This window comes from Battus philenor, unplaced genomic scaffold (genome assembly GCF_028537555.1).
Source record: "Battus philenor isolate CCGP_79_NKW_IND1 unplaced genomic scaffold, ilBatPhil1.0.hap1 SCAF_9, whole genome shotgun sequence".
Lineage (NCBI taxonomy): Eukaryota > Metazoa > Arthropoda > Insecta > Lepidoptera > Papilionidae > Battus > Battus philenor.
The window spans coordinates 876,353-899,314 of record NW_027181759.1 but is presented as its reverse complement, the minus strand read 5'-3'; the positions used below and the strand labels follow the sequence as shown (position 1 = coordinate 899,314).

The 22,962-nt window shown below is 34.8% G+C and overlaps 1 protein-coding gene across 2 annotated transcripts in view; it reads left to right on the top strand.

Annotated features, from left to right (window-relative positions):
* The window catches only part of LOC137932184 (monocarboxylate transporter 9-like), an 87,777-nt gene that overhangs the window by 39,116 nt on the left and 25,699 nt on the right, over positions 1–22,962 (top strand). The window contains exon 1 of one of the 2 annotated variants that reach the window (XM_068775780.1): positions 6,490–6,842. The exons of the other annotated variant lie outside the window; for it this stretch is intronic. The gene's annotated coding sequence lies outside the window, so the exon portion shown is untranslated. Of the gene's footprint in view, positions 1–6,489; positions 6,843–22,962 lie in introns of those variants that run through there. 2 annotated transcript variants of the gene reach the window in all.

Below are 22,962 nucleotides of genomic sequence, written 5' to 3'. Positions count from 1 at the left end.
TAGTCTGCACAGATTGTGTAATCTGTGCAGACTACTGAAGCCGGTATCATACACAGTCTAGGCAGTCTGTACTGTTTTTGCCACCAAAGCAGTGTGTACCTATATAAACCCATACAGTTTGTGCTTGTATGTATACTGTATGATCTGTGCACCTGTGTTGTTCTTTCTATACAGTCGTCGAGAGTCTTTCTATACAGTCGTAGAGTCGCTTTTGCTTCTTGTGTAGTCCCTATAATCTGTGATGTCTGTACTGAAGCTGGTATCTTACACAGTCTAGGCAATCTGTGCTGTTTTCTCTATACAGTCTGTGTCGTTTATGCTTCTTGTGTAGACTACATAATCTGTGCAGTCTGCGCTGAAGCTGGTATCTTACACAGTATAGGCAGTCTGTGGTATTTTTGCCACTAATGCAGTGAGTATACTATATGATCTGTGAACTTTTGCTGTGCGCTTTACACAGTCTGTGTCGCACATTGTTCTTGTGTAGACTATACAATCTGTGTAGCCTGTACTGAAGCCAGTATCTTACACAGTATAGGCAGTCTGTGCTGTTTTTGCCACCAATGCAGTGTATACCTATATAAACCTATACAGTTTGTGCTCGTATGTATACTGTATGATCTGTGCACCTGTGTTGTTGTTTCTATACAGTCTGTGTCGCTTTTGCTTCTTGTCTAGACTACACAATCTGTGCAGTCTGTACTGAAGCCAGTATCTTACACAGTATAGGCAGTCTGTGGTATTTTTGCCACTAATGCAGTGAGTATACTATATGATCTGTGCACCTTTGCTGTGCTCTTTATACAGTCTGTGTCGCATATTCTTCTTGTGTAGACTATACAATCTGTGCAGTCTGAGCTGAAGCTGGTGGTGTGTAAGAACACAGTCTAGGCAGTCTGTGCTGTTTTTGCCACCAATGCAGTGTGTACCCGTACAGTAAGTGCTTGTATGTTTAATGTATGATCTGTGCACCTGTGTTGTTGTTTCTATATAGCCTGTGTCGCTTTTGCTTTTTGTGTAGCCCACATAATCTGTGCATTCTGTGCTGAAGCCAGCATCTTACACAGTATAGGCAGTCTGTGGTATTTTTGCCACTAATGTAGTGAGTATACTATATGATCTGTGCAGCTTTGCTGTGCGCTTTATACAGTCTGTGTCGCATATGCTTCTTGTGTAGACTATACAATCTGTGCAGTCTGTTCTGAAGCCGGTATCTCACACAGTCTAGGCAGTCTGTGCTGTTTTTGCCACCAATGCAGTGTGTACCTATATAAACCCATACAGTTTGTGCTTCGTATACTGTATGATCTGTGCACCTGTGTTGTTGTTCCTATACAGTCTGTATCGCCTTTGCTTCTTGTGTAGACTACATAATCTCTGTAGTCGGGCTTCATAAAGACTCAAGGTCATCCAGAGAGTAATGGAGAGCGCTATGATAGAAGCTTTGCTGATAGATCGAATAAAAAATGAGTTCTGTAGAAGAAGTAAGATCACCAGTAGCTTCGTGTGAAGTGGCAGTGGTCGAGGAATATCGCTCATGTAACTGATGGCCATTGGGGCTGATAAGTTCTCGAGTGGCGATTACGAGCAGGTAGACGTGTGGTCACGGGAAGTCTGTGGATGAAGGCAGTCCGGTCGTCGTGGCGATCTTCATGGAAGCGTCCATCGGCTGAAAAGAGGAAGATTATTAATTCTATTAAATCTTTTTGATGACAAATGAACAATACATTCACCCCTTTAAAGCCTTTATATCTACTTGCAGTAAACATATAAAATGAATGATTAGAATCTCTTTTGAACTTTTATATATGTTACTGTAAAGGTCTAGGGCATGGTTGCACAGACTTATTAAGACTAGGGGCCACTCGGGCATATCATGAACTGGTGGCGGACCGGCCGCCAGAAGTGTAGGTAATTAAAGACAATAAAGAATTGATAATAATTTATTAAAATTATTCTGGAATAGAATTCAATATTTTTCGAATGTACGAGAGTATTATTTTTGCTGTCGGCGGTCTGTGCATCCATGGTCTAGGTTAAATGCCAAGCAGATTTAAATAAAGAAACAATAAAAAAAAACTTATCTACAAAATAAATTGTATTCGAAATTTAAAACGTCACATGACGTCTCTAACGATGTAACTAACAAATCGTAATTAATAATAGATTAGATAAAATATTCATGCGTTAATTGGTACATTGTATATATTTACAGAGAACAACATTGTTTACATGTTGCAGTCAATTTAATAAACTAGTAATTATACATAATTACCGGATTTTCTTAATCATCTATTTCGAATTTGTAATCCTAAATTACACACGAATATTACTACTTGTGTTATATATTAACAGTTTTAATAGTACACAAGACACATTATAATGTAAGGTTAAACTTAAGGCAGTGTACACTGAGGCTAAGTTAGATTGCTAATAAAATACAACGGGCTTTATAAGTTTTATTTAATCAATTTTTACCGTAACATATTGTTACGTATTGTGGGTGTTGACTCGAAATGAAACACACAACGAGTCCTTTATTTACAAATCGGGTGACCGTCTGATTTGTAAATAAAGGACTCTACTTTAACACAAAGTATACTTTCGATTAGTCCAAACTACGCTTCCAAATCGCTCAAGAAATCACTGTCCAAATAACTTACCAAATAGTCACTTTGTATCACTGATCGTAGATCTTAATCTTATAACTCAAAAAACAACACTGAACTGTCGTCATTGGGAGTACACCTATTTATACTACGGATAAGGTTCTAGTAAGTTCGAGATAGTACTCGGTTAGAATTTCCGAGAAGCGTACACAAAAAAATTATAAATAACTTCAAGTTCACGCGTGTTCTTGATTCTAGAGTTCAGTGTTTATTGTTTAGAGGGTTCTGTAACTCGTGCTTTGTAACAATATGAATAGTTACTACTGTAAAAAACGCGGAACAGCTTATAATAAATAATAATAAGATTCGAACGAAAATCTAAGGGTCGGCAAGACAGGGAATAAACAAAACTGTGACAAAATTATATAAAAAGCAATACAAGCAAAATATTTTAAAACTAAAAAAAGTGTATTATGTAAAAAGAAGTCATATAAACCTGTGATATGTAATGTAAAATTGTGATCGGGTAATATAGATGAGGGAAGAAAGGCGACGTGTGGAAGAAGATTTGCAAAAGATATAGAACATGCAGATACATGGAAGCCATAAAAGATATTGTAAAGGAAGGTAGGAGTATGTAAATAAGAATTAAAAAAAAAACTTAAAAGGATGGATGGATAGGCGTGTCTTATGCATACCATAATACTAAACGGTAATCTCCAACCCGCCTGCCGGGCGTGGCGATTATGGGCCAAAAATTTTTGCAAATAGCAACACTTGATTTCTCCAAAACCGAGAGAGTAACCGTGGGAGTGGCAACGGCGAGACGGAGCACATCTCGACGATGTAATTTTTAAAAAATAAATTTTAATTAATGATCTTTACGGTAAATAAATCATAAACAAAATAGCATTTGTACTTTTATTTCTACACATGTTTCAAAAGTGCAAAAATTTATGGCCCACCCTATAGTATGTCCTATAGATATCTTTCGTAGAGATCTATTGCCTTGTATGCGTCTATCGGCTTAAACTATGACATATCTAACTTTAAACAAAATGCTTTGCTCTTTAAACAAAAAAAAAAAATTGATTCTTTGTCTTTAGGTTTATTAACAAATGAGAGAATTACTAATGACGGTAAATGGCCAATTAATAAGACATCGTTAACGAAAAAAAAGCAATTACAATTTTCTTTTTAATCGTTTTAAATGGCATCATTAAGTCCAGGTATACTGTAGGCGAACTTTCTTAAATTTATACAATATCATTAACAAAACCTTATAAAATATATTGTGCTATAAACGGGAATATGCTCAAATTAAACTTTACTTGACGTGCCAAATCAAGTGCCGGGTACTATGATGTACACGCCACAGCCCGTTTATATACTTACATAGTGATATAACTAATATATCGATATTTTAAACTCAATACTACTGGTACTACATATACTAATCGAACTCCTATATAAAGTATATATAGGTATATATAGATCGCATATAATACTGTGATCTAAAAGTAATGTGAATTTGTTTATCAAATGTAAATTATTCATTTATTCCTCCAAATAAATTTCAACCCCTTTAAAGTAATTCCCGTCCAATAAAACGTACTAATGCCAAAGGTTTTTCCAGTCCTCGAAGCAGTCGAAATAGTCTTTTTCCGGTACAGCCTTGAAGAGCTTCTTCGATTTGGTTTTTAACTCCTCAATTGTGTTAAAATGGCGTCCTTGAATTGGCCTATTGTTACTTGAATAGCCAGAAGACGCACGAAGCCAAAACAGGCGAATACAGTGGTTGCGAAACGATATGAGTTCAGTTTTTGGCAAAAAAAGTCGTGAAGAATCAATGCAGTATGACATCGAATAATCCAGACTTGACTACCCTCAAAACTGTTTGGTCTAAGCCAAAAAACAAACGCTTGGCAAATGTTATATACAGTCATACTAAACTAGGAAAAAACATTACCTACCTTCCTATTGAGAGTTTTACATGACAATTTTACTTTACATTTTGATCACAGTAGTAAATTCTTATATTTAAAAAGTCAAAAAAGTCTGAAAATTTAAAAAAAAAAACTGTTTCGAAATTCTTTAATGTATTTGTACTATATGATTATATTAAAGTATAATTGTGTACACTTCTTTATATTGTCGTATTTAATAAACTCAATTTCGTGTCATTGTCGTCTTCGTTGCAGCCCATAGACGTGTTAGGCTTTCTTCAAAGATATCTATGGGGGATTTACTATAGTCGCCATGATTGGTAGGCGCGTTGGCGATCCCAATGTATTATTCATCCAATGGAAGCTTGTTTGTGGGTAGTCGCAATCCTATATAATTAATGCACTTAGTGTGAATTATATAACAGAGCTTGGTTTGGCACTAATCGGTGTAACATAACTCCTGAAGATGCCCCGTAGAGAGGTGAAACATGTTTTGGGTGATTTGACGGTGGCAGATGTGTAATTCGCATTGTTTGCCGCATACGCATTTATCAGCGGGCTGGCGGGCGGTGCACTTTGTTGCACGACTACCACTGCATGTGCGGATGTGGCTAAATATTGGTCCTTTTCTTACTTGAATTATAAAAGGTTGTATGCCGGGAATCGAATCGGATTAAAAGTCTCAGTCCTTTACCACTGGACTACTATTGCTTCAATTAGTGTAGTCAATATTATACTTTACATTTATACGGTTCACGAGTAAGATTTGAGACGAAAAACTGCGGTATTCGGGGTTCAAGTTACTCAGATATCTGTTGAATTCTGTTTATTTTCCACTGTTCGTTGACCCGCGTCATGTGTCGTGCCATTAATGTCACATCCTTATATCTAACTCTGAGCTTACGTGATATTTCGATCAGGTCATTTAAACAAACATAAAACTTTTTCTTTTTTTATTTTTTTTAAACTGTCTAGGTTATTCATAGCCAGTATAATTAATTTTTTTCTAATTTGGTATCGTTTCAAATGCAGCAAAAGTCACATCATTATTATTATTCCTATATATCGACAGAACCGAACTACAGCATGTTTCAAAGTGAAAGTAATAATTGATTAATTTATATGTTTTTATATACATAGTGATTAGTTACAGGTGTAAAATAAAATAACGTAAAAATAATATAGTAAGAAAAATATTTTTTTAAAATTAGAATTACTACTTAAAATAATTTATCGTTTAATATCGCACTGTGGAGTGGCGACCACGTGCCGGTAGACGCGGCGTGGATAGGCCCTCCATTAGGTCGAGTCTGTAGTGGCAGCCGGCGCGGCATATCTCTCGTGTGACTTATGGACGTAGGGGCCAAAATGTTCTCAAATGATGACCACGAGTTGATAGCCACGGCGTGGGTACGCCCCCCACTAGGCCGAGTCTAAAGTGGCAGTGGGCAGGGCACATCTCTCGTGCGATTTCTGGACGAGGAGGCCAAAAGGTTCTCGAATGGCGATCACGAGTTGGTAGACACGGCGTGGATAGAACCCTCACTTTGTAGACCGACGACTTGGTCAAGGTCGCGGGTAGTCCCTGGGTGCGAACAGCTCTAGATCTGTCATAGTATCGATTTTTGGTGGAGGCCAATGCCTTATAGTGGACCTCCATCAGCTAAAAAAAAAGAATGGTTACTGTCTGTCCCTGCCAGACATGATTAGTCTGTGGCATTCCAAAAGTAAAAAAAAAAAATAAACGTAGTAATTTTAAAATGATTATACACGATGATTAGAAATATGGACTTTAAATTGTTTTGTTCACATTTAATTATACAATCTTAATTACGGTCACAGATTAATAAATTAGGTACGATTAAAAAAAAAACTCCAACGACATAGCGCAGTTGTACAGCAGTACCTAAATTAACATCGCATTGACCGAGGACGCCTCAATAGATAATCTTTTATCTGCCTATTAAATATTGAGACTGGTCCGCGGACGACCGCGTTAGTGGAGTTAGAGACGCGAGTACGGACATACATATGTCTTACATTTGATATACCGATTTTTATTACTCTGTGACACTCGCCATCTACCCTCCCAAGTGTTAATATAAATAAACGAAATGTGTACAGTGGTGTACAGTGAGGTGTTTGATTAATAGCCTTCGCTCCCGAATTGAGGAATGCAGTGATATTAAAAAGGGAATACGTTTTGGCAAGAGATCGGTCAACAAAAGCAGCTGCCAAAATGACAACGTTCAAGCCAATATGCGTACGAATTTTCGACTTCGTAAATGTATGTATTATATTTTTTTTATAACAACACGGATTATTAATATTTTGACATTCGTAGAAGTCAAATTGTATGAAGTGAATTTTTAGAGAATGCGAATGACATTTTCACAGAAAATATTTATTCAGATTTATTAAAGTTATTTTTATTATATTAACTAAATCTAATTTATTATTAAAAGTTCAATAAATTTCAATTAGCTTTCTGTCACAAATATCTGTTTATAAGGTTACTGCATACGCCTTTCTTCCCGGTATAACCTTAAAAATTTAACATTTTTCAATATTATTTTATTTCTTTAATTCGTAATTTGGAATATATATCTATATAACTAAATGTATATCTATACAAATAAGTAAGATTTGAGTGTCTGCTTAATATTAAAGTAACCGCTTTTACTACCTGCATATATATATATATATACCAAAATTATAATTATTTTTTTTTTATTTTTGCCTGTCGGTTTTCTGGCTAATCTCTTAAATGACAAGCCTGTTTTTAAGGAACTGATACTGGCAGGTAGCTTATGTAATAAGGAGTAACTTAGATAACGTTTATTTCAAAAAAATTGGAAACTACAAAAACAATTAATAGCATCTAAATATTTTTTTTAAATCTACGCAGGTGTAGTTGCGGGCACAGCTAGTAAAAAAAAATAAACAAAGTATAGGGTACTTTAAAAATTATGTTTATCAAAACTTACTTGGTCCACTACTAGTAATATAGGATGTTGCTATATCGACTTATTTAAAGTATGAAAAAAAAATTATTCTTAAAAAAAACAGCTAACCCAAGCACTAATAAAATTGAGTACCCAATGTGAGCAGTGGAAGCCTTGCAGGGAGGTCTGAAATTGCGATCATAGGTCGCTATACGATCTTATATAATAACACTTTATGCAATAATTAAATATAATTGCTACTGTATACAAACAAGTTTCAAAAGGATGATTAGCAGCGTTCTCTTCGTACTATATTACCACAATACGATCGGTGACCCGCCTGCCAAGCGTGGCCATTATGGTATATCTCCCCATCAGATATCTAAGAGCTGAAACGACGTCGAACTTGTATATAAAGTACCCGGCGATAAATATTGCACATCAACCATTGGAAAGGGACCACCTATGTGACCACACTACCTATGTGACGTTTTGTCAGTCGTGTGATAGAGATAAAGCTCTACTAAGCCGAAATTAGCCGATTGTCTCTTTCCAAAGATCGATATGCAATATTTATCGCCGTTAAAATTTTTGGAGAGGATAGAGATCCAGAGAATTCTAAATTATATGTTATTCTTAAATCAAAATTTTATGTTATTCTTTTATCGTATGAATAAAATTGTATTTATATTGAGAATATAAGTCGTTAAAAAATATATTTGTGAAACATCAAAAAATATAACTCATATGAACTATAATAATAACTGACATATCATCCAAATTATCATCATCAGCTGATAAATGCCCACCGTTACATAAGCTTTCACCAAAGATTGCCACCACTGGTACTGCAACGCTGACTATAAATGTACATAAATATTGTTTAAAGATTGTTTTTATTATTAGGATCTATATTCACACAGACATCAGCGTCCTTATTTATGCGTTCATCTTTAATATAGGGTGGGCCAAAAATTTTTGCAAATAGCAACACGACACACAAACAATAGTCGATTACAGGAGTGCCAACGTCGAGACGGAGCACATCTCGACGATGTAATTTTTAAAAAATAAATTTTAATAAATGATAATTACGGTAAATAAATCATAAACAAAATAGCATTTGTACTTTTATTTCTACACATGTTTCAAAAGTGCAAAAAATTATGGCCCACTATATATTTAAGATTTATTTTTGCTTAAATTTTTGCATGTTTTGTTTACTAAGTATCTGAATGTATTTACTTACTTAAATTGTAAACTATGTTAAATGTTAAAGTTTTCTAATATCTTGTTTGTTTTTAACGACGTTCTTATAATGTCTTGTTTTAAAATTAAGTTTAATTCGACCACTTCCACATCCCTACTCCATATTGCTATCCTCAGTGCGCTAGTATCTGTGCGGCGGTTGCCGTATTCACATCGATGAATCTTTTGATATCATTGGCTCTCATCCTTGTAATATACACTAGTTCGTGTAACGTGATATTGCTACCGTCGCATGATGGACACTGTTATATAGTCCAGAGGTGTCTGTTGTTCCTCCTCGCTTTTTACCCCCTGAGCCTCTTGGATGGTGAGCGTCACTAAACCACTCCTTATACCGTAACCTTTTTTTTTTCTTATGACCACCGCTATTGGGGGCCTCTCGTACCCCTATTTATGGTGGGACAGAGACTTTATTTGCAATTTAATTTTTCACATGATTTTTTATTTTCTCTCTCTTCTTTCATATTTTACTCTCTCTTTCGGTCTATTATCTATCTTTCATGCTACATTTCTACTTTCTTACCCTTTTGCTCTGTTCATCTATCATTCTTTCCTCTTTTCTTATTACATTTTTTTAATTTTACATTTTTATTTTACATTTTTACTTATTTTCTATAATACATTATTTATCACATTTGAGTTTTATTTTATCACATTTCTTATTGTATATTTGGATTTTTATTTTTTTGTATAACGTTTTTAACTATTTTCTTGCAACAAGCAAGGAATTCTTTCCTAGTTTCTTTTTCGCCTATCAGGGAGGCTATTGTCTCCTCCCTGATTTCAATATACCGTAACCTTGGCTAATGAGGACTTGTTTATCTTTGGCATGAGTTAGGTACAGGGTGTTTTTCTGTTTCGGGATATTCTTCCCAAAGTATGGACGCCTACTCAGAGAGTGCACCACCTCCTTGAACGAATATATGTATCCCTCATATTCCTTTATGTGTAGTAGAAACGATGTGAATTGACACGTAGAAGTTGCAGTGGGCAGGCTACTAGGAGACCAGATGGTCGATAGAATCTTAAGGTTCTGTATTGTAGACCATGCACTACCAATATTAGCCTAGAATGACTACCTACAATAGACATATGGCCTTGTTAGAGTTGTTAATCTAGATGCGGGCGGCTTTACTTCAGTTCTATAGGAAACCTATAAGATACCTACGTCAGTGGAGTTCCTTTGGCTAAAATAGTGACTGTCTTATCAGGTCGGTATTTTCACATACATACACATGGTTAATATAGTCGTATAAATAATTAACATTCCTCTAATAAAGATTAAAATAAACATTTCTCCTATAAAACATAGTTTTAAATAAGTTATTACGTTATATGAATATAAAAGAAATATCTTCAGATAGGAATTTTAAACTAATTTGGTAGGGGATCTGCAGTAGGTTTATTTTTAGTAAATAGGACATTTTCACAAAAATAGTCTTGGAATCTTTGTATTGGAAAAAGACACAACAAATTAAAACAGGAAGTTTAACATAGGATGATTGTTTATATTAAAGGCTTTAAATGGGTGAATGTATAGCTTTTCTATCATCTATAATGTGATTTCTCTTAAATATGTTAAAATAATTTTTTTTCTATTGAAATACGACAGACCAGTAACTTCTGGCAGTAGAACACCTGTAAAGACAGAGAATAAACAATAATTAATTTCTATATGTAGTAATTCGAAATTTGAAAACGCAAGAACGTTGTTTATTTAATCTATAATCATTGCGTTTTAGAAATGAGATATATATTAACACCTTTAAAGCCAATCTATTACCAATCACCCTGTATATATTAAATATCTTGTTATATTTGTAATAAAAGTACATATGTATCAGTTGTACCTGAATTGATACTTAAAATTTATTGACATGTCATCACCATCATATATCAGCCTGTTGGTGATCACTGTAAGAGTAAGACCTCTCCTATTTATCACCCCGATGACCTGGTACTTCCCGAGATCTTGAATATACCGTTGGAGCATCTAGTTTATACCTCCGCCTTGTCGTTTTATATGTAAAAGTGTTATCCCAAAATGGAATGTTTTCACATGGTCACCCTACAAATAACACGTGCCCGCCATACAGTTAATTGCTGTCGCGACCACAACAAAGTTACTGGCAGATCTGTCCATAACACACGTACGTGAAACGAGTTTATTCAAAATGTACGTGATTCATAACAGCCTCGCTTAGTTACATGATAAAATATTACGTCTTCAACATTGGCGCGTTGAAGCCGTAAGATTAAACGTACGCTCGTGTACAAAAATGTTTCGATAGTCTCTTATCGTTCCCACTTTTGGGAAGATTGGGGTGGAAGTCTAGGAAGCCTAGACTTTGCATTGGGCATCCCTAGACTGACAAGAAGAAGAAAAAGAAAAACTATGAAAAGAAAGGTCTAAGACATGGATGCACAGACCGCGGCCAGGTCGAATACTGGTGGCCCGCCGACAAGAAAAATAATACTCTCGTACATTCGAAAAATATCGAATTCTATTCCAGAATAAAACCAAAAAAAATTTAATTACCTATACTTCTGGCGGCCGGCCCGCCATCAGTTCATGATTTGCCCGAGTGGCCCCTAGTCTTAATTAGTCTGTGCAACCATGGTCTAAGATATGTTGTGGAAATTTATTATATATGCATACACTTAGACCTATGAGGGCCTATATAGAATAGATAAAAATGTGATACAATAAAACAAGAGAAATTAAGAAAACGTAAAATGAAAAGAGGATGAAAGAAAGGTAAACAGAGCAAAAGGGAAAGAAATAAAATTGTGGCATAAAAGAATAGAATGAAAGATTATGTGAAGTATGAAAGTAGAGAATGAAAATAAAAAAATAATTATGTGAATAAATAAAATTGCCCATAAAGTCCCTGTCCCACCAAAGATAGGGGTACGAGAGGCCCCCAATAGTGGGGGCCATAAAAAAAAGACTTATGAGGGAAGTTAACAACAAGACGATATTTAGGTGTATCTTTTAGGTATACTCCAGTCGACTCGAATATTTCAAATATAAAAAAAACGTATTGTGATATCTGTTCCGTGATCATAGTCCCGTCGTATTAACGGAGGCCTGACCCGCAGCGACCCGTGTTGACCCGTACGATAAGCAACCACCGTATCGGTCCGTGACCCGTGATTACATGCTCTACAACATTATTAATAATCGTTTATCGTCACACTTCACTAGCTTGTGTACGTTGACATAATTACATCGATTCTCGTGACTGCACCATGATATCGATTCTTGCGGAATCGATTCGCGTGTAAGTCGACCGTCCGTTAGGCCTATGGTGACAGTTTCAAAGAAATGCATTGTATTATTCGAGAATTACCATATTGTTTAGTGTTGTATGGTCAATTTCGATCGCGATTATAATTCCTTTTTTTTTTGACGCGTGGTCACCTTTTGTCTTATAGTGTATGCATATTCATAGTTGAAGTTCAGATAGCAGGAAGTGCTCATTTATAACCTTTATATGGTAACTAGCTGATCCCGCAAACGTTGTTTTGCAAAAAAATTAAAGTTTTTAATTAACAAATGTAAGATAAGGGTTGATCGTAGAGGGGTAAAAATTTAGGTTTGTATGTATTTTTGTATGCTGTATCATAATAAACTAAAAACCAAAAAAATTGTCTAATAAATTAAAAATAAAATTTAGGGGTGGACCAGCCTTATCACTTAGGGGTACGGAAAATAGATAGTAGCCGATTCTCAGACATACTGAATACGCATGTAAAATTTGGTAAAAATCGGTCAAGCCGTTTCGGAGGAGTTCAAGTTCGAACACCGTGACACGAGAATTTTATATATTAGATGTAATTTCTTTTAAAAAGGCTTCCTAATAAATTTTAACGCCATATTATTTACGCGTCATAATTTAAAATCTTATATGAAATACTGACAGGTACATGATAAGTACAAGAAATAAAAATAAACTCTTATCATCAAAAAGATAACAAATCTTTCATTGGTTTGAGTGTATGTGTATATAATAAAGTTCCACAAGGTATCTTAGACCTTGTAAAGATTTAAAATTGAAAGTATATTGTTAAATAAATCTTTTTTAGCATTCAAGAGGTTTTATTTGACTTTAATGTGTAGAACTTGGTTTGTTGACTCATTTATATGAGTGATATTAGAATTACGCATGAAAAATCGTTAAATTTCATATAAAAGAGCAACTGTTGAGTTTCTGGTAGGTCACTCTGTACTGACGGTCGCCTAAAGGACGTGGTCGTTTCACGATAAAGATAAAATAAAAGATAAAGATAAAAGATAGCACAATTTTATACAAAATCTGGTATCTCACGACGTACACGAATGGTAAGAAAGTGACCAATATTTAGCCACTTCCGCACATGCAGTGGTAGTCGTGCAACAAAGTGCACCGCCCGCCAGCCCGCTGATAAATGCGTATGCGGCAAACAATGCGAATCACACAACCGCCTCCGCCAACTTACTCAACACGTGTTTCACCCCTCCACGGGGCATCTTCAGGAGTTATGTTACACCAATTAGTGCCAAAAGTCTCTGTGCATGTGCGGAAGTGGCTAAATATTGGTCCTTTTCTTACTTAGGATGGACTTCCGCAAGGTAACGCCTGATTCCATTAAAAAAGTACACGAATGGTTCAAAAAAATAAAGATAAAATTAATTTATTTAACATTGGAACTTTTAACAGAACACCCTTTATTGGTCGTCAACTTTTTTATTATATATTTGACTGTGCTCTGCTTCGCAAGGTGTTGTAGTTGTGGAGAAGAAGAGGAATGGCACTATAAAACAAAATATAAATGGGAATCTATGTCAGTAAAAGAAGTTTAATTATTAGTATGTGGTTCGATCTTATTTCCTCTTACGTCACCTTATGTTTTTACAGTGTAGTTTTTTTTTCTTATCGTACCTTCTTTGTCTTAGGCGAACAAGAACAATATTATCTTAATAATTTATTCATGTAATAATTTTATTTTCACGGTCTTCTTTTATTTATTTTTTATTTTTACTAAACATCCACACCTTGTTACATATATCGCTTCTCATCCTTCGTCATTTCTCCTGGGCACTGCTATTTTACAATTTTCACCTTATTTTTGTGCATATTGAATACTAAGGGGCCGGTCTCGCGCCGGCGTGGAATGCCTGCCGACAAACTTTTATGAGACAGAATAGCGCCGGCATAGCGCTAAGTAACATGCCAATATGTCTGCAATGCGCTTGAACTCTAACTTCGTAGGTGAACTATTGGTTGATATGATATGAGTACGAGAATGATTCCGCCACGAGCCAGAAAACGTGAGACCCAGAACGGGTAGAGAGAATCCTTTTAGCAGTGCCGGTCTCTCGCCGGTGCGTGATGTATGCAAGTTTTGTATGCAAAAGGTACTAAATTAATAAAATTTAAATCTTTTTAAATAAATAAACAGCAAACAAAGAATGTTAACTTCTGACTGACTCTCATGTGAAGTCTCAAGCTTTAAACAATTTGTACAGTGTTTTTTTTTATTTGCTGATCGGGGTCAGTTGGATGTTTTTATTTATTATTGTATTATATTTATTATATGTATTAAACCTTTTTTATTATAAGTATATATGTTATATACGTATGTATGTATGTTTAAGTATGTATGTCTATGTATGTTTATATATATTTATGTTCATTTGTTTGTGAATATGTATTTTTTTGTACACGTGAACTACACTTTATAAGTACTATTATCTTTTCCTTACTATGGTTGTCTGTAAGAGATTGCCTTGTGTGATAAGACCGCCCATTGTACTTTTCTGTATATTATTGTATCTGTATATTATCGTGTACAATAAAGAATATTAAATAAAAATACAGTGTAAAGTTTCCCTCGTGTGCAGTGATATATCTTTTAGTTTTAGTCGGCAACAGTGGACTATGTTAACAAATGAATAATCATATGTTTTATCGCGATCCATTTATAATATCAGCTGACACGGACTGAAATGGAGACAGTATTTATTTTTAAATCAGACAGTGATATGTAATCTTATCAATGTTTACGTGTTACACGTGCGCCAGTTCATTTGGCTGACGACCCTTTGTGATTTCCTTACCTACGCCTTAGTATTGTCTTTCTATTTTTTTTATCGTATGTTTTGTTATAATTTTTTTTCGCGTTTACTGAGCGCAGACGGAAGACTTATTCTCTGATGATGTAGGTGCTGTCATCCCGAAGGCTTTTATAGCTTCATCTAAGCTGAGGTCACGGAGCGCAAGGGTCTGTGAACTTAGAGTTCGGAGAGGGTGGTCGCTATTTGATACGAATCTTTCTTCCAGCTGCGAATCACGACATCGTTATATCATTATTAACAATTTTTCTTATGGGTAAATATAGCTAAAATGTTTACATATACACAGTATAATTTAGAAGTTTTACTAAATCATTATTTTATTTCAAGTCGCTGCCCAAGCGGTACATACCGTTAAATGCCTTGAGGTTTGTTGTCCCGGGCCAACTCATCGAATGATTCTGTCTTAGATATTTTACTGAGGAGGTGCGGTAAGTTGGAGGCATATTAAGATTTTCGCATAAGGTCACGTGGTTACTTCTTTTGGATTCGAATATGGAACATTGTCTGAGTAAGAGTGATAAGTCTGTACTATTGAACAAGTATGGGCAAGTATCGTTGTCGATTATGTATATATAAAAATGATTAAATAAAAGCTGTCCCTGTGAACTCAAGACAGAGTTGTACTAGAGGTCCCCAATAGCGGCCACATATATTTCATAGTATCAGATACTCGACGTGTGAGCGTTGGACCACCTGTGTCGCCAGATGTTCCCACACGCCCGTCTCGTCTGATTTTGCAATTGATATCCGCGTATTAAAGATAATTTAAACTATTTCAAAAACATTCAATCCATCTTCCTTAGCGAAAACACTGAACTCTTAAACCTTACAGCAGTATAAGTGTTTTAAATTTGATTCTATTCGAAAGTATATGACCACTTATAAATTCTATTAATGTAAATGATGTATATATATATATAATTGGATAAATAAATGAAACAAGAGACTAGCTTACGTCCCAAAAAAACAATAATTAATTAGAAAGTCTGTTTAACTTTGTATACGTTTAATTAAAGTATGGAGCGCGCAATGGATTGTTACGCGAAGTTATGAACGCCCCCTCACTGCGGAGGTCGCTGAAGGCTCTGAGGCGGATGATAAATGACATTCACTTAAAACTTGCTCGGATCGGTTAGACTTTACTTTGTGCTATTCCATAGCGCCAATATATATTCTATCAAAAAACTATCTTATTAAATATATATCTAAATACTTTCTATTTACGAGTAATTTACTCGAAAATGTTATTGGACTATCACTTATAAAATTCAAAGCGCATATTAAAAGTAAATTGACGGATAAAAAGCTTATATATATAAATGAATATTTATATAAAAAGTATCCTTGGCAGTGATGTCGCCTGATTATTTTGATTTCATTTAGACCAGAGTTCCCCAAACTTTTTTGTATCGTAGACCCCTTGCCATGTTTTTCCGTGTTGGGTAGACCCTCTACTTACCTGATATTGATTTCCTGTAAATTTCTAACTGTAGTGAAGTTTGGTGTTAAAGTAAAAACACATGTTAATTTATACATTTATTAATTAAATTTAAATTAAAACTACTCAAAATAAAATTTTGTATCTGTTATGTAAAATATACGTAACAAACCACAAAGCGAATACCAACATTCTACAACGTACACAATTTTATAAACATATATAATAATTTTTTTACTTCATAGGTACTTTTATAAGTTATGTAAATGTTTTGATATTATAAGATAGTGTGATGTAAGTAAATAGGTGCTATCAGTGTTTGTGTTGAGATCCACTATCGTGGACCCCCATTTTCATTTCATGGACCCCTAAATTTTTTTTCGCTGACGTAGACCCCTTGCAGGTTGTCATAGACTCCTAGGGGTCGATATAGACCACTTTGGGAATCACTGACCTATAATATTCAAAGCGCATATTAAAAGTAAATCGACGGATAAAAAGCTTATATATATAAATGAATATTTAAATAAAAAGTATCCTTGGCAGTGATGTCGCCTGATTATTTTGATTTAGGCTATATCTGATAACATGTATATGTTTAAATTTCTATTGTTAACACAACACACTGAAAATTTGTCAAATATGCAGTAACAATAATTTTACACTCTTGAGATATCGCTTCATCGCTTATTGACAACTAAATATATAAATTTCAAAGTATAGAGACAATCGGCGCTATTTGTAAAAATTAAGACACGTTCACGTTATCACATTACTTTTACGCCACATGTTACAATTAAAAATTACACCAATGGGCAGTGACCACAAGTGATCTGTGGTCATTTACGTAAGCAGGTAGCAAAACGGAGGTATGTTGCGGTTGAGCATTCTTATGTTAATAGATCAGGAGTAAATTCCTTAACTTATAATTACGTATTGATTCCTAAAAGGTACTACTAATTATTCGCTTTATATTTTTATTTATCGTGCAATACAAACAATAGATTATTTATTTTAAAATAACAGGGTTAAGAGCAATGGAGTGAGATATGATCCGAGCTTCGCGGCTAGGTCGAGATCCGTAAAAGAACCAAGGTCACAGATGTGGCTCGAAGCTCTTCAAAAGTGACATAGGGCTTTTCATATCGTTCGTGCAACTGATGGCTGTTGGAGCCGAAAGGTCCCCGAGTGACGACCACATGCCAGTAGACGCGGCGTGGGTAAGCCCTCCACTGGGTGGCTGGTTAAAGTGACAGATGACAGGATGCGGGCAGCAAGACCGTTCATGGTGGCGGTCTTTGGGAGTCATGTCTTGCAATGGGATGAAGACAACCGTCCTTTTCCCTTCCCCATCAATATAATTGAATGATACGTTCAAATGTTATTTAAATTGAAGGTTATCATCACCATATCAGTCGTAAGAAGTCCACTGTTGGGCGTAAGCGTCCACCACTAGACTGTCACCAGACCTTGTCTACACCACCCAGTCTTTCTACTACAGTAATACCCCGCTTTACGCGACCCCGTTATACGCGGTTTCACTATAACGCGAATTGCAAATTTCGCGCTGAAATGCCTCGAATTACGCGAAAGAGTGCGTATAAATATAATGTAGGCATGTCATCAACTTCTCTATGGTGTCTTGACCATCTGTCAAACAATTAAAAACGGTGTTGGGTGTTATTAACGTATTCTACAAGAACGTAAACAAAACGTTACCCAAAAGACAATAGATGTATTTTTCCGTAAAAAATAAGAGTATGTGTTGCATAAAGTGTTTCTAGAATTAAAGTGATTGATTAAAATGATTTGTATTTTTTATAATAATTTTTGACTATGTTTAATCATAAACCTCGTTATACGCGAATTTCAATTAACGCGATTATTTTTGGAACGTATCCCTCGCGTAAAGCGGGGTATTACTGTACCTTAAAAAGATCGTCTGTCCTTTTAGTAGGTCAACCTTCTATATAAAAAATAAAATCGTCCAAGTAATTTTATAGCACCGTTTGACTGTCCAAATTACGCCGTATAATAGGGTGACCATGTACAAACGATTTCCTAGTATAAAATAAATAAGCAAATTGATGAAATTTTCATATTCGTGCAACATAAGACTTCAAATCCAGGATTCTATTAAGTTAATGGAATCCCTACTTCGGTACGTGTTACTGGCATCACGCCAAGCCAGTTTCGGGATTTAATATTTGAATATAAATCGTCAGCGAACTGATACAAGCAAGTCTTGTTCTATGAATAAAAAATAAATGTTCTATTTTATATATACTTATTTAAAAGCTTGTATATTAAAATCTAATACCTCTTTTATCGGTGTTTACTAAAAAAGAACTAAAGAAATAAAGGGTATGGACGCAAGTCGTAAAACAGCAATTAAAGTCTGTATTAGCAAAGTAATGTGTTGGTTAAAATAAATTCTTGTTAACCCTGAATAGCCTAGAGTTTCAGTTTTGATATCTTTTAAACCGAATGTTCACATTACTATTAGTTTTTTTTATAGGTTGGCTGTACGAATTTTACTGTTGTATAATATTCTTCCCAACGAAATTAAAAAAAAGATCTATTTTTCCCTCCATCTAGACCCTCAAGCAAACACAATAATATTAAAAAAATCACTTTCGTAAATCAGGCTATTAAGGGTTAAATATTCTGGATGCAAGAGAGGTATGTAAGAATGTAAAGAGTGATAGATATAGTGAAGAACGAAAGATGATGAACAAAAGAAAATATGTAGAACGAATGGAAAGATTAAAAATTCAAAACTGAAAAATCATTTGCCACTTGTAAACAAAGTTCCTATACCATATGTAGGGATGAAAGCGAGATCTTCCAAAATCTTTTAAATAAACTTTCCTTGCGAGTTCCTGGGGAAACCTCCGAACATTCTGACTCAATGACGCCTGAGACCTTGTAAAAACTACCACCATTTGAGAAGTGGCCAAAAAACAATCAATATTTAAGATACTTATATTTCCAGAAGCGTAACGATAGCGTTATGTAAAATACAACTAGCGCCATCTAGTACGGAAATAAAAAACTTTATATATCTTGTGTTGAGAATCTATATTACAATTATAAACTATTTACTAAATAATTTCTGTGCACGATTGTACATAAATAGATAATTAGTCGTTAAACATGGGGAAGTAATTAGAAATGTAAATACATATGTCAAATAATGTAATTGGTACACGAGAATATGGAACGGGTCGTTTAAATATAGCATGCGGCAGCAAGAGAAGGTAATCGATTTTCATCTAGCAAATTACCGAGTCGGAGCGCTAAACAGAAGTAAGACAATTGAATGACGGGTGTCTTCCGGGCGGAGGAGATAAGTGGATGATAGACCACTAGACCAGGGGCACTCGTTGGCGCCGGCGTTTCAGAACTAGAACCTTCTTTGTTTTTTAAGTCATTGATTATTTGTCTGAATTTGATATATGACTTGAACATAAACTTTTACGTTTCGTGACATATTTAACTCCTTAACACCACTTGCCTCAAAGAGTTGTCTGTTATCTCTAGAATGTTCCATAGTCGTCGTTTCAGTCCATACACGACTTCTGGGATGTACCTCCTCCACAGATATCTATGGGAGGATATACCTTAATTATAGTATACAGAAGACGATGTAATAATTACAATAAATTAGGTGATCACGTGGACATTTAAATGCAACGTCAAAATTTAAAAAAGAAAGTTCTAGAACAATTGGAGAATAAATAGTTTTCGGTAAACAATTACAGGTATTAAATTCTCAATTATCTTATAAGTACTATTGTTTTTTGTTTTCCTCATTTAATTCTATGTCTTCTTTATCTTGTTAAATTAATTTTGTACGATTATAAATTATGGCAGTGTTTTTCAATGTGAAGTCCATATCCGCGGTCGCAATTTGATTTAAAAAAGCCTAGGTGAGGCGTAGCATATAAATGGTTACAAAAAACTGTCATACATTATAATGAAAACATACATATTGTAATTGAAGTCATTATGTTGACCGTTGTCAGACTTTTTTACAAAATAAATATAAACCCAATTTTAGATATAAATTTCGTCTCTACCAGGAAAAGGTATCCAAAGATATCTATGTGAAGATATACCATAATTGGCAGATGGGTTGGTGATCACAGTGTGGTATTATGTTACGCAGAGGACGCTGCTGTAAATTCTCTGAAAACTTGTTTGTGAGAAGTGGAAATCCTATATAATTGCACAACGTGAATTATGTAATATGTTTCTTGACAATCGAACCCGCGACCTACGATCGCGAATCTCAATCCTCAACCACTAAGCTACTATGTAAATTTTTAACATATCTTAAAAGGTTATTAAAATCAACCTGACACCAAAACTATGGTTGATGAATCGATGTGAAAGTGGTTTTTTGAATATATACTCGTATATACACGGTCTGTGTATTTATGGCACTAACTTGTGATAATCTTAGGTCTTATTATTGTTAATAATTGTTGTAATCAATAAAGACACTGTATTAAAATTATATATTCAGTCTGCCATATATTCTTTTTTTTAAAAAATCAAACTCCATCTGGACAGTAACTTTTGATGGTATTAAAATATAAAAAACAATATATCGACTTTGAACAAATTTTACTACCATGACGTAAATATAGTAGAAGTAATCCATTTAGTGGATTTAGACCTTCGTCTGTAATGTACGGTAAATATATGGGTATTAACTAATCTCTCTAGTACAGGTTATATTTATAATAAGGTTACGCAGACAACAATGGACAGAAATACGGGCGATCGAATCTGAAATGAGATCCAAAGAACCAAGGGCACCGACTTATATTTAAGAATTGCTCGTATAAAGTTGCATTGGGCGGAAAACATCACCTGTGAAACCCATGGGTCTGAAAGGTTGTTGAATGATGACTTCGAGTCCGTATACTTGGCATAAGTTGGCTTAACTTTTTTTTTTGCTTCGGTGGAGGAAATCTTCCGGTATTCAAGATGCCCTGCTTCTGGGGGGAGGACAGGGGAATGTGGGATTCCTACCCACTAACCCCCCCCAACCTCGAAACCATCGCCTCAATAATGCAAACCACCTCATTAGAGCTTCGATAGGGTCACAACAAATGTGCAAACAATACTTATATATAGGTAATTTATAAGCAAAATTGTTTAGGTTTTTACACCTATTTCCAATCGCCTTGTATATATACAGGCCAATAACTTTTAGTAGAACAAAGTCTGCCACTTCAAGTTATAGGCCTGCACCAAATATCGCCATGATGACAGGTTTTGCGCTGAGAGCATCTAGCGACTTTGCACATCCTTAACTATGTCATCGGTCCACACAGTGGGAACGTGGGAACGTGGTCGCCACTCGGGAACCTTTCGTTGCATCGGCGATTTGTTTTCACTGCCATTTCGGACAAGCAATTCATTTAATTATATTAAACAATTATCAATTTTAATATACAGTAATCTGAATTTATAAAACGAATATTCTTACTATAGTATCATTACTTTATTTATTACTAGCTGATCCCGCAAACGTTGTTTCCAAAAAAAATATTTTTAATTTTCAATTCAAAAATAAGGGTTGATCGTAGAGGGGTGAAAATTTAGGGTTGTATGTATTTTTGTATGTTGTATCATAAAAAAATAAAAACAAAAAATTTCGTCAAAAAAATAAATTTTTTTTTTAAGGGTGAACAACCCTTATCACTTAGGGGTATGAAAAATAGATAGTAACCGATTCTCAGACCTACTAAATACGCATATAAAATTTGGTAAAAATCGGTCAAGCCGTTTCAGAGGAGTTCAAGTTCGAACACCGTGACACGAGAATTTTATATATTAGATTTCTGAAACCAATGATTTATGAATAGTGTGTATCTAATACAAATTTGACAGACGTAAGATATGTCATTTTCAAATCGGCGTTCGAATTTTGAATATAACGCACTTGAACAATTTAACTAACGTACTTGAAGTGTGGGACGAGACGCATGGAGAAGAAACAACAACATGGTTGGTCTTTTGGATCAGAATTCCGAGCTGATGGTAGCTTCTTTTTCTCTTCAGATACTGCAAGGCAAAGGCGTCTCAAGATCATCACTATGATGGTAGTATACTACATATATACTGTAAAAGATATTATTTTCGCCTAAAAAACATATTACTCTTGGAAATTTTAATGCCTCGTGGTCTGACGGTATTCTGTTGGCAAACATTGATATTATTTATATCACATGACGTAAATTACTATCTGGCAATTGGCCAGTCCTGCTCCATCTGCCATTAATAGTACTGTCAGTATGCGTCTTGCGTATGGTACGTTTTTCTCCCGATTCCTCAGATTTCTGCCGTTTGCCAAAGTCTCGAGCTAATTTGAATTTCGAATGTTTGTTATTAAAATTCTTCATACCCACATGTTTACCATTCTATGTTTATTTCTTAACTGCGTAACTATGTTTATTTATTTGTAACATATATAAATAAATACTCAATTAGACATAGACTAATGAAGATAGTTGTAGAATAGACAGTACGTTGTAGCCTCTTTACAAATCAGAAGTTATTTAGTACCTTTAAAGTTTTAAGTTTGAGTATACATTATAGGTTGTGGCGACTATCTCGG